Consider the following 12,964-nt stretch of genomic DNA (forward strand, 5'->3'; position numbering starts at 1 on the left):
TGTTCAGCCCGTGAGCACTGGCTGTGCTCTGCGCGTTCTTCTTTTTATATTTTTCGATGCCGCTCAGTCTAGAACCCGGCTGTTTCTTACCCTCTCTCTCTCCGGTTTGTTTTATTTTTCTCGACGCCGTTCGGTATTCAACCCCCGGCTGCGCCCTGCGCTCTTCACCCTCTGTCTTACCCCGTCGACGCTGCTCGGCTTTCTCTCCGCCGTCGGTCGGCTCCAGCCGCCGCTGCTCGGGAAGGGTCTGCGCTGGACCTGTCGTCGGTCTCTTACTGCTCACTGTGGCTGGGGAACCAAGCCCGGCTCTCCACAGCCTCCCCTGAGAAGTTGGATCTCTGCCTGACTGCTGGGTGGTTGCTCGTGGTCGACGCCCGTGTTCCTGGCCTCGCCTATTTTTTTTTTTGTTGCAGGTAGATTCGAATCGACACTCGTCGCCACTGTTGGATCCGTGGTTCAGTAGATATGCTGTTATTAAATAATCACACGGATGCTGTACATTAACAAATAACAGGTCTTTACTGGAGGAGGGTAGTCTCTAGACTGGGGGTACAGAGGCATGCGCAAAGCTTATATACCGGTGTGGTCACTGCCGGTACTACAGTATACAGGAGCTGTAAAAGTAGTTCTGACTTAAAGGCACATACACTACAGTAGTGGTGGGAGGACGAATGCTGTCATCATGAGAGAGGACAGCAGGTTCGTGCTCCACGGAGCCACTACCACTCCCCCGGGGCGGCGCCTCAGCAATCCTAGTAATCTGTTGGAGGACAGATTGCTGGACTGCTATGACACCCTGCAAGCCCCTTTCCGCACTGGTAAATGCAGCCACGATGGCAGCAGGCTGAGCTTGCGTGGCAGCACTCAGGTGTTGGGTCGCTTCCGTTTGTGCTGGAATGGAAGCTGAGACATCGCCCATAAGACCCTGCATCATGGTTGGGTCCACAAGTTCCTGGAAATCATGGACCCACAAGCTCTGCACAAAGCCCTGTGCAAGGTTGGAGCCGGACTCCTCCATGCTCCTTGACAGTGACAACAGGCTCTCTGGTAGGCCTGCCAATGTACCAAGCATTTCTGTGTGCATGCCCATCACCTTTGTTCTGTAGGCCGCCCCATCGGTGTCCTCGTCTGAGTCCTCTGCAACAGAACTCGTGTGCGACCTCACCCTCTGGTGAGCTGGCACCTGTGCTACCTTTCTCCCTGCCCTGGCTGCAGCCCACTCGTGCCCGGTGACCCACCGCATACAGATCCCACCTCTATACTACCGTCTAAAGTACGTGCCAGTTTCTGAGCTGGTGCCTGCAAGTGTAAGATCGAGTAATGATGTCTCTTCTCCATCACTCTCCTCTTGCTCTTCCTGCACTGGCTGGGCAGGTTGAAGTTCTTGGGTATCTGAAAGGAGAAAGGCACAAGTGTCGGGTTGTGGTGAGGGGAGGGGGGAAAGCAAGATGTGCATGCTTACACCATCAGCAGCTTGTAAGTGTGTGAGGGCGAGGTGAAGCTATGAATGTGAGGTATGAGTCGTGATTGATAGAGATTGTTAGTAGGTGAGTGATGGGATTGTGGTGTACTTAGCAGTGTGTGAGGCAGGTGGTGCAGTTGGTGGGAGACAGCTTTTGAAGATGCATTCACTGACCTTAACCATTGGTGCGAGGTCATTGAAGTTCTTTCGGCACTGGACCCAGGTCCTCGGGGCAAGACTCCTGACACTGACCGCTTCAGCTATCTGCTCCCACTGCCTCCTGACTATGAGTCTGGAGGAAATCCTAGCCCTTTGTGGGTTGAGGACCTGTCTCCTCCATTCTACCCTCGGTACTAAGGCCTCTAGTGCTGCATCAGAAATCCTTGGTGCCCTTTCTCTGCCCTGTTGTGCCATTACTGAGTGACAGTTGCCTTGACAAGCCCTCCAGTAGCTGCTGAATGCAGAATGTACCTCATCTTTAAGAGGTGCAGACTGCTATTAAATGTAGAGGCTAGCGTTAAATAGAGTTAGCCTCGCACCAACTTCAGCCCCCTGCTGAGCACTCAGCAGCGCACTCAGCGCTGGGCTGTACGCATCCATAATGATAATGAGCAGGCAGCACAAATGTCGTCTGTTGCCTACATTACTTTCAACAGGTGCAAGCCAATCACGTACCACAATCCCCTTGCCCGTTTCTGGGCCTAATTGAATTTTTAGCCCTTGGTCTTTCGAAAGAGCCATGTACCTTTTTCGTCATGTTAACATAGAAATGGGAGGTAGCCCATTCAGCCCATTGAGCCTGTTCCATCATTTTGCTGGCCAAGACTGCTCTATCTTTTTATCCCAATATGCCACCCTTTCTCCATATTCCTTAACTCCCTTACTTCGCAAGAAAGAATCAATCTCCATTTTAAACACATCAATTGATTCTGCATCTGTTGCCTTCAGGCGCAGTGCATTCTACATACTCACAACCCCACAAGGGTTACCAAATACTCTTCATGAAAATGGTGCTTCCTAAACATTTGATCAGCTGCCAGCAATGTAACTCCTTTTTGGCGGTGCCCACTCTCTTGGCTACTGATAAGACCATAAGAACATAAGAACATAAGAAATAGGAGCAGGAGTAGGCCATACGGCCCCTCGGGCCTGCTCCGCCATTCAATAGGATCATGGCTGATCTGAATCTAGACTCACGTCCACTTCCCAGCCCTCTCCCTGTAACCCCTAATTCCCTTATCTGCTAGGACAATGTTGCTGGATCCGTGATTCAGAGGATATGCTGTTATTAAATAATCACACGGATGCTGTACATTAACAATAAACAGGTCTTTACTGGAGGAGGGTAGTCTCAAGACTGGGGGTACAGAGGCATGCGCAATGCTTATATACCGGTGTGGTCACTGCCGGTACTACAGTATACAGGAGCTGTAAAAGTAGTTCTGACTTAAAGGCACATACACTACAATTCCTCCCCTTTTAGATTAGTAGTACCCCTATTATTCAAATAACAATTAACATTTCAACATGTACATTAAACAACAAAAGTCCATTTATAGATTCAGTTTTTGGGGCGGCTTCCTGACCCTTTCGGGATAGTGCCTTTCCGGAGGTTCTTGTTCTTGGTGCAGAGGCGATTCTGACCCCTTTTCATCGGGTAGTTCATCGGGTTCCACTACTACTGGGTCTGAAGTAGATGCTACCAGTATGTCGGGTTCATCCCCAGGTACTCGAGACGTGGGGTTGACGCGTTCCTGTGATGCTAAGATCTGATAGACGTGGTGTCTCACAATGTTCTCCCCGACATCCACTGTGTACATTAATGGCCCCTGCCTTGTACATATCGTTCCGGGTTGCCATTTCTCTGTTCGATAGTCACGGGCCAAGATTGGTTGCCCTACATTGAAGCTCCTTGTCGGCTTCTCATTGATGTGCTGGAATTGTTTGTCCTCAACATTTCTTCGCACATTTGGTCTGAGCAAGTCCAGACGAGATCTCAACCTTCGGTTAAAGAACATCATGGCCGGGGTCTGGTTGGTAACTGCATGTGTCGCGTTTCGGTAGGCTAATAAGAAATTGTCCATCTTATGCTGTAGTGGAATTTCATCGTCGCACATGGCCTTTATCGCCTTCTTAAAGGTTTGTACGAACCTCTCAGCCAATCCATTGGTGGCTGGATGATACGGGGCGGATGTGTAATGCCTTACCCCATTCCTTCTCATAAATTTTTGGAACTCGTCGGACACAAACTGTGGTCTATTATCAGAGCAAATCTGCTCTGGCAACCCGTTTCTGGCAAATATGGTCCGTAGGACTGCAATCGTTTTCTCTGTAGTGGTTGAAGACATTTTTATCACCTCAAGGCCACTTTGAATGAGCATCCACTGCTATTAAGAACATTGAGTCCATGAATGGACCAGCGAAATCAATATGCACCCGTTGCCATGGAGAGGAGGGCCACTCCCATGGGTGTAGAGGGGCATGTGGTGGTGCATTTTGGACCTTCTGGCATCCTAATCAGCTCTTAGTTAGGTCTTCGATTTGTTGATCGATTCCCGGCCACCACACATAAGCCCTAGCAAGGTTTTTCATTTTCACTCCCCCCAGATGACCTCTCTCTCCCTTAACTTGGGTGGAATCACCACTCTGGATCCACACATCACTGTCCCCTGGCATACTGACAGCTGTTCTCTTCTGGATGAGAATGCTGGCAACAGTGAGTCGCCATGTGTTGGCCATCCCCTCACCGTCAATTCATACACCCGCAACAGCGTCGGATCATTGCGGGTCTCCTTCTCTATATCCGCGTTTGTTACTGGCAATCGTTCAATTATCGACGAATAAAATATCTCGATAGGGTCCACTGCTGGTGCTTCCTCCACAGTAGGCAGTGGCAGGCGCGATAGCCCATCAGCGTTCCCATGCTGTTTCGTGCCTTTATATTCTATTTCATATTGATTCGCCCCTAGAAACAGGGACCATCTTTGTAACCGCTGTGCAGTCATCACTGGAACGCCCTTATTAGGATTAAAGATGGAGACAAGTGGTTGGTGGTCAGTCAGCAAGGTGAACTTCTGCCCATGCAGATAGTGGTTGAAATTTTTAATCCTCATACTAGGCTGAGGACCTCCCTGTCAATCTGGGCGTAGTTGCGCTCGGCTGAGGTTAGTGACCGAGACGCAAAGGCTACTGGCCTCTCCAACCCGTCTGGGAATTTGTGCGACAGCACTGCTCAAATACCATAGGGTGATGCATCACATGCCAAATGAATTGGTAGTGCTGGGTTGAAATGGGCCAACACCTCTTTTGATGTGATCAATTCTTTACAGTTCTGGAAAGCTCGTCTACGTTCGTCATCCCACTTCCATGGTACCCCTGTTTGCAGTAGGGTGTTCAGTGGGTGTAATACCATAGAAAAATTTGGTAAGAACTTGTGGTAGTAGTTTACCAACCCGAGGAACGACCTCAGTTGTGACACATTTTCCGGTGCTGGAGCCTTGACTACTGCCTCAATCTTGTCAGGGGACTTATGTAACCCCTCTTCATCGATGACGTGGCCACAATACGAGATCTGTTTCTGGAAAACTCGTACTTGTGGCGATTAGCTCATAGCCCATACTCCTTTAATCTGGTGAGCACCTTCTCCAAGTTGGCGAGGTGATCACCGTCATTTTCGCCCGTGACCAAGATGTCGTCCAAATAACACTGGGTCCCTGCAATCCCTTGCAGGACTTGATCCATTGCCCTTTGCCAAATAGCCGGAGCTGAAGCTACTCCAAACACCAGCCGGTTGTATTGATATAGACCTTTATGAGTGTTGATCGTAAGGTAATGTTTCGAAGCTTCTTCTACCTCCATTTGCAAGTACGCCTGGGCTAGATCAATTTTGGTGAAGCGTTTACCTCCAGATAGCGAGGTGAAAATATCCTCAATTCATGGAAGCAGATATTGTACCGTGTGAAGGACTGGGTTCACTGTCACCTTAAAATCCCCACAGATGCGGACCTTCTTTGGTTCCCCAGGCGTATAACTCAACGACCTCTTCATTACAGGAACGATGGGTGTAGCCCACTCGCTCCAGTCCACTTTGGACAGTACTCCTGAACGTTCCAACCCTTCCAGCTCTGCTTCAACAGCTGGTCTGATCGCATAAGGCACTGGTCTGGCCTTCAGAAACTTTGGGCTTGCATTTTCCACTATTTTAATCATTGCTGTTATTCCTTTTAGTGTTCCTAGTCCCTCCTGGAACACTTCTTTTGCGTCAGTTAGCATTTTTGACAGTCGTCCAGGTGTGACGTCGTCATCCTTTTTGGCCTCAACCTTCAGTGCCTGTATGGAATGCCAATCTAATTGTATCTTCTGGATCCATTCACGTCCTAGCAGTGGTGGTCCTCCATCTGGCAATACATATATATCCATTTTAGGTATTTCCTGGCCTTTATATTTCACTTTCACCCTTATTTTTCCTTTGGGGTAGACTTTTTGCCCCGTATACGTCTTCAAGACAATCTCTGTAGCTTTCAAGGGTATGTGTGAAAATAGCCGCTTGTAGTCTCTTTGATTTATGACTGTTAGAGCTGACCCTGTGTCCAATTCCATTTTCACTTGGACTCCGTCTATCTTGAGTGTAACCCAGATAGTCTGGTGATCCTCCATTTCAGTTACCTTATGTAGTTTCAGGCAACCCAGCTCCTTGCTTCCGGAGTCTGTGTCACTTTTCTGTTCGTCTGAACCACGGTCCATCACCTGGTGTACCCTTTTGTACTTCTCCTGTGGAGATTTCTTACTGTTGGTTTTCTTCCCAGACCTGCAGACTCTTGCTATGTGTCCTGCTTTCCCACACTGTCTGCACACTTGGTCCTTGAACCAACAATCTTTCTGGTCATGTGTTGTTCTGCCGCAGCGATAGCACTTCCCTGTTCCATAGGACATTTCATTGGTGCCATATTCTTGCGGTCTCCGTTGTATCTCTGCAGCGCCCCTTGCAGCTGCTTCGTGTGATACTGCCATACTGAAAGCTTTGTCCAGCGTAAGATCCTTTTCCGACAGAAGCCATTTCTGGGTTCCTTCACTCTGTAGCCCACACACAAACTTGTCCCTTAACGTATCTGCTAGTCCCGCTCCAAACTGGCAGTGTTTCGATAGCTTGCGCAGTTCCATTAGGTACTCAGCATTGCTTTCGTCTTTGTGTTGGTTCCTTTTATGGAACTTAAATTGTTCTGCTATCAGCAGCGGTGTGGGGTTTAAGTGGTCCTGTAGGATTTCTACTATGCTTTCAAAATTCTTGTTTACCGGCTTCTCTGGGGTTATTAGATTTCGCAGTAACCCATAAGTTTTTGCACCCATGCAATTTAACAGAACCAGTGCTTTATTAGCATCTGGCACTTCATTCGCCCTGCAGTACACCTCAATACGTTCCACATATGTCGCCCAATCTTTGACTTCATTGTCGAACGTAGAGATACTGCCACTCTTCGGCATCCTTGGGTGTGAGTTAACTGTCAAAAATGGCGCCTCCCGCGCTTCCCCTTCTTCTCCGCTGGCACAAAATGGCACCTCCCGCGCTTTCCTTCCTTCCCGCGCTCACCCTTCTTCTCCGCTGTGGCTTCTAAAAATGGCGTCTCCCGCGCTTCTCCTTTCTTCGCCCTGCGGACCCTGTTCAGCCCGTGAGCCCTGGCTGTGCTCTGCGCATTCTTCTTTTTATATTTTTCGACGCCGCTCAGTCTAGAACCCGGCTGTTTCTTTACCCTCTCTCTCTCCGGTTTGTTTTCTTTTTCTCGACGCCGCTCGGTGTTCAACCCCCGGCTGCGCCCTGCGCTCTTCACCCTCTGTCTTACCCCGTCGACGCTGCTCGGCTTTCTCTCCGCCGTCGGTCGGCTCCAGCCGCCGCTGCTCGGGAAGGGTCTGCGCTGGACCTGTCGTCGGTCTCTTGCTGCTTGTCGTGTCTGGGGAACCAAGCCTGGCTCTCCACAGCCTCCCCTGCGAAGTTCAATCTCTGCTTGACGGCTGGGCGGTTGCTCGTGGTCGACGCCCGTGTTCCTGGCCTCGACTATTTTTTTTTATGTTGCAGATAGATTCGAATCGACACTCGTCACCACTGTTGGATCCGTGATTCAGAAGATATGCTGTTATTAAATAATCACACGGATGCCGTACATTAACAATAAACAGGTCTTTACTGGAGGAGGGTAGTCTCAAGACTGGGGGTACAGAGGCATGCGCAAAGCTTATATACCGGTGTGGTCACTGCCGGTACTACAGTATACAGGAGCTGTAAAAGTAGTTCTGACTTAAAGGCACATACACTACAAAATGTCTATCTCCATTTTAAATTTATTTAATGTTGCAGCTTCCACAGCTCTCTGGGGTAGCAAATTCCATAGATTTACTACCCTCTGAGTGAAGAAGTTTCTCCTCATCTCAGTTGCTGTGTCTTTATGCATTTCTCCACTTCACCTGACAAAGGAGCAGCGCTCCGAAAGCTTGTGATTTCAAATAAAGCTGTTGGACTATAACCTGGTGTTGTGTGATATCTTACAGTTTTGAAAGGGCAGCCCCTTATTCTAAGATTATGCCCCCTAGTTCTAGTCTCACCCATCAGTGGAAACATCCTCACCGCATCCACCCAATCAAGCCCCCTCACAAACTTATATGTTTCGATAAGATCGCCTCTCATTCTTCTGAACTCCAATGAGTAGAGTCCCAACCTATTCAACCTTTCCTCATACGTCAACCCCCTCATCTCTGGAATCAACCGAGTGAACCTTCTCTGAACCGCCTCGAGAGCAAGTATATCTTTTCTTAAATATGGAAACCAAAACTGCACGCAGTATTCCAGGTGTGGCCTCACCAATACCCTGTATAACTGCAGCAAGACTTCCCTGTTTTTATACTCCATCCCCCTTGCAATAAAAGCCAAGATTCCATTGGCCTTCCTGATCACCTGCTGCACCTGCATACTAACTTTTTGTGTTTCATGTACCAGGAACCCCAGATCCCTTTGTACTGTAGCACTTTGCAGTTTCTCTCCATTTAGATAATAACTTGCTCTTTGATTTTTTCTGCCAAAGTGCATAACCTCACACTTTCCAACATTATATTGCATCTGCCAAATCTCTGCCCACTCACTTAGCCTGTCTATGTCCTTTTGCAGGTTTTTTATGTCCTCCTCACTCACTGCTTTCCCTCCCATCTTTGTATCGTCAGCAAACTTGGATATGTTGCACTCGGCCCCTTCCTCCAAATCATTAATATAGATTGTAAAGAGTTGGGGTCCCAGCACTGATCCCTGTGGGACACCACTAGTTACTGATTGCCAGCCCGAGAACTAACCATTTATCCCAACTCTTTGTTTTCTGTTAGATAGCCAATCTTCCACCCATGCCAGTATATTACCCCCAATCCCATGATTTTTTATGTTGATCAGTAATCTTTTGTGTGGAACCTTGTCAAATGCCTTTTGGAAGTCCAAATGCACTACATCCACTGGTTCCCCTTTATCCACCCTGTATGTTACATCCTCAAAGAATTCGAGCAAATTTGTCAAACATGACTTCCCCTTTGTAAAACCATGCTGACTCTGTCCTATTAAATTATGTTTATCCAAATGCTCTGATACTGTTTCCTTAATAATCAACTCCAACATTTTGCCAACCACAGATGTTAGGCTAACTGGTCTATAGTTTCCAGCTTTTTGTCTACTTCCCTTCTTAAATAAGGGTGTTACATTAGCAGTTTTCTAATCTGCCGGGACCTTTCCTGAGTCCAGGGAGTTCTGGAAAATGATCACCAATGCATCCACAATCCCTACCACCACTTCTCTCAAGACCCTAGGATGTAGGCCATCAGGTCCGGGGGATTTATCCGCCTTAAGTCCCATTATTTTACTGAGTACCATCTCTTTAGTGATTTTAATCGTGTTTAGCTCCTCCCCCCCCCCATTGTCCCCTGTTTGTCCAGTGTTGGGATATTTTTAGTGTCCTCTACTGTAAAGACTGATACAAAATATTTGTTCAGCGTCTTTGCCATCTCCATGTTCCCCACCACTAGTTTCCCGGTCCCATCCTCTAAGGGACCAACGTTCACTTTAGCCACCCTTTTTCTTTTTATATAGCTGTAGAAACTCTTGCTATCTGTTTTTATATTTTTTGCTAGTTTACTTTCATAATCTATCTTCCCTTTCTTAATTAATCTTTTAGTTATTGTTTGCTGGCTTTTAAATGCTTCCCAATCTTCTATCCTCCCACTAGGTTTGGCTAATTTATATGCCCTTGTTGAGGTAACTGGTCGAGCACTGCGCTTGAAAAGGGCAGCAAAAGTTGTTACTGCTCACTCTGATGATGCAATGACATCAAGCTGTAATACATGACTGGCGAAAGAATCTGGCCATTGGAACTGCTTTTTAACCAGTCGGGGCCAGATTTAAGGGATGTGGGTCTCAACATCAGAATAAAGTGCAGGACAATGGAGGGGGGAAAGTGACTTTAGATTATGAAGTAAGATATTAAAAATTGGGCATAACAGGGCAAGACAACCAGGATTCAATTGCAACACCAATGTACAAGGTGGAGGTAATGGGTTAATTCATACTCTGAGTTAAACGATATAAAGGTCTGTATATTGCATTTACCCAGCTAAATTTTAAAAACATGATTAGGTGACTTCAACTGCTGAGAGATTAAACTGCAGAGCAACTCGTGGAAAGATTAGGAAGGATGTCTGGTCAGCCAGGTGAGGCGGCACATATACAAGATAACACATTGAAGAAGTTGTTTGTTATAAATTACAACAGGGTTGCATTCTTCAAAGTATGGTGGGACTAATTAGGATGTGCTTGCTTTGCAGGGGTAACCCGAGATGAGGCCAAAGTCTGTGCTTTGCATGCCTTAACGAGGACTGTTATCTTAAGGAAACATGTAACGAGCAACACCACCTGGCTACGGGCAATTAGATGGTTGTAAAGCAATTAAGATGAGGCCCCACAGTCACAGGATGTGATGGGGCCAATTGTTAACTGGAATGTGGGATTTGGGGGCGGCAGGAAGAGGAAATGTCACGGTTTTATCATTGCAATTTAGCTATAACTCTGTATATGCTGATAAGCTTACCTCCGCCCCTAGGGCAGGGCCTTAATTTTTGTATAACTGTGGACGTTGCCAGGATATCGGTGGAGTTGGATTCAGACAGCGAACTGAAAGGTTCTCCCCAGGCCTGAATAAACCGTTGTGACTTCAATTAGTTGGTCTGTCTTTCTTACAACAAGCCGGTGACATCGACCTTGTATATCACTTGGTCCACACTTTGGGGGCTTACATCAATTATAACCCAAAAAATCAGAAATAAGATCAAATAAGTTAAAATAATCAAAAATGAAAATGATGAAAGTAGCATAGAAGTCTGGGTACAGTAGATAGAATGGGGGTGGGGTAGGGAATGAGGCAGGGCAGAATGCACTTTTTTTTAAAATTAAAAATTTTATGTGGATATTTTAGTAGTTCACTTTAATATTACAATCATACAGCTCCTCCTGATGTCTGATTAGCATTACTGCTGTAATCTTTGGTGCTTTTTCAGCATCACCATATATGAGTTAAGATCCTAAAAAAACTGATGAGTTTACAGACTACAGAATTCCTTGCATTTGCCTGTAGGATAAGGATTAATAGAACAATATATTGTGGAGGGAAACAGAATGTTAAATTCAAGTAGTGCGTCAGCCTTTGCTCAGTAGTAGCATCCTTGCCTCTGAGTCAGAAGGTTGTGGGTTCAAAATTCCACCCAAGAGACTTCAGCACATAGCCTAGGCTGACACTTCAGTGTCATACTGATGGAGCGCTGTGCTGTCTCATGTGCTGTCTTTCAGATGAGACGTTAAACTGAGGCCCTGTCTGCCCTCTCAGGTGAATGTAAAAGTTCCCATGGCACTATTTAAACAAGAGCAGGGGAGTTCTCCCTGGTGTCCTGGCCAATATTTATCCCTTGACATCATCACTAAAACAGATTATCTGGTTATTTCATTACTGTTTGTGGAACCTTGCTGTGCATAAATTGGCTGATGTGATTCCTACATCACAACAGTGATTACACTTCAAAAGTACTTCACTGACTGTAAAGTGCTTAGGGAGGTCCTTAGGTTGTGAAAGGCGCTATACAAATGCAGGTTCATTCTGTCTTTCTATGGAAATGAAGACATTTCTGGTTTAGGCATATTAAAGTTATATCCTCCATTGTCCTCAGCCTCTGTTTCTCGTTCCAGTGTTCTGGTCAATTAATAAAATTCTGCGAGGCATTTTTAAGGAAGGCTCTGTTGCATTTATAATTTATTTTGAAATCCTTACCTTCTGCAGCCGATCGACAGTACCACAATAAGCCTCCTGCTGGAGAGTTCTTGTAACAAAATAGTCCTGAGTTCTCACAATGATGCTGCTCCAAAGATCAGGTAGATTGCATCTCTGCTTAATAGCCTGACACCACTGTAATTGTGGAGCAGCTGGATGGTCACATCCCTCGATAGCAAGGTTTTCTCTTTGTCGCACTGAGCAAAGCTGCTGTGGCCAAAAATGGCATGTATCTCCCATGGGAGAGAGTGGCACCGTCTTCTTAGTGCTTCAGAGCTACCCTTTACATTTACTGGCCAACTATAAATTAATGTTTTTTTTTAAAGGGCTTTAAATATTCCGAATGATTATGTGATATAAGCAACATTTATTATTTAAGAAATGTGTAAGAAGTTTCTGCCACAAACTGTCTTACAGGTAACCTGTAGAACTCAGATGAACGGTAGATTTTGGTCTGGGCCCATTTTTGACCAGCATGCACCTGAACCAAGAGGCCTTAGGATCGATGGAATTTGATCATCGGGCCATATCGGCAGGCTCGGCACGAGCTGCTCCCACAGGTCACGCCTCCACAGGCAGCTTGCTCGAATGAAGATATCGATGGTAGGTGCCTGCCTCACAGACAGTGACCCTCGGGTAAGTCCAGAAGAGGTCATTGGAGCAGGCTACAAGGAGGGGCCGCTTGCGTAGCCTAAGGAGTCGGAGGAGCACTCTTACTTCTCCTGGCTCCACAGGATTTTTTTCAAACAAAAATGTTTTTTACCTTACCTTCAGTTGGCAGCCGTGGGGGCCGCACTCATTGCCGACTCATTTCTTGATGGGGTCTTTCAACAGGTATTAGGCCCCTAAATTACATATTTATGGCCTAATACTTGTTTCGGGCATTCACCTGGAATGCCTAAAAAAAGGCCCTCATGAATTTAGCAGTGAGACCAACGCCTGCGCAGATTGGACACAGGCCATCCCACTGCTAAATTGGTATGGTTACGCTCGTTTGACAACCAAAAAACAGGCACAACGCATACCAATCTCTACCCTGAAAAAGACAAAGGGGGAAAAATTGGGTGGCACCCCTTTTGGGGCGCTAACATCACGGGGTACTAATTTTAGCGCCGTGAAAAAGTTAGTGCCCCTCCGCCGGAAATTTATTAGTAGCACCCCAAGC

The sequence above is a fragment of the Somniosus microcephalus genome, chromosome 14 (genome assembly GCF_052327205.1).
Source record: "Somniosus microcephalus isolate GS21.2 chromosome 14, FLI_Smic_1.0, whole genome shotgun sequence".
Classification (NCBI taxonomy): Eukaryota; Metazoa; Chordata; class Chondrichthyes; order Squaliformes; family Somniosidae; genus Somniosus; species Somniosus microcephalus.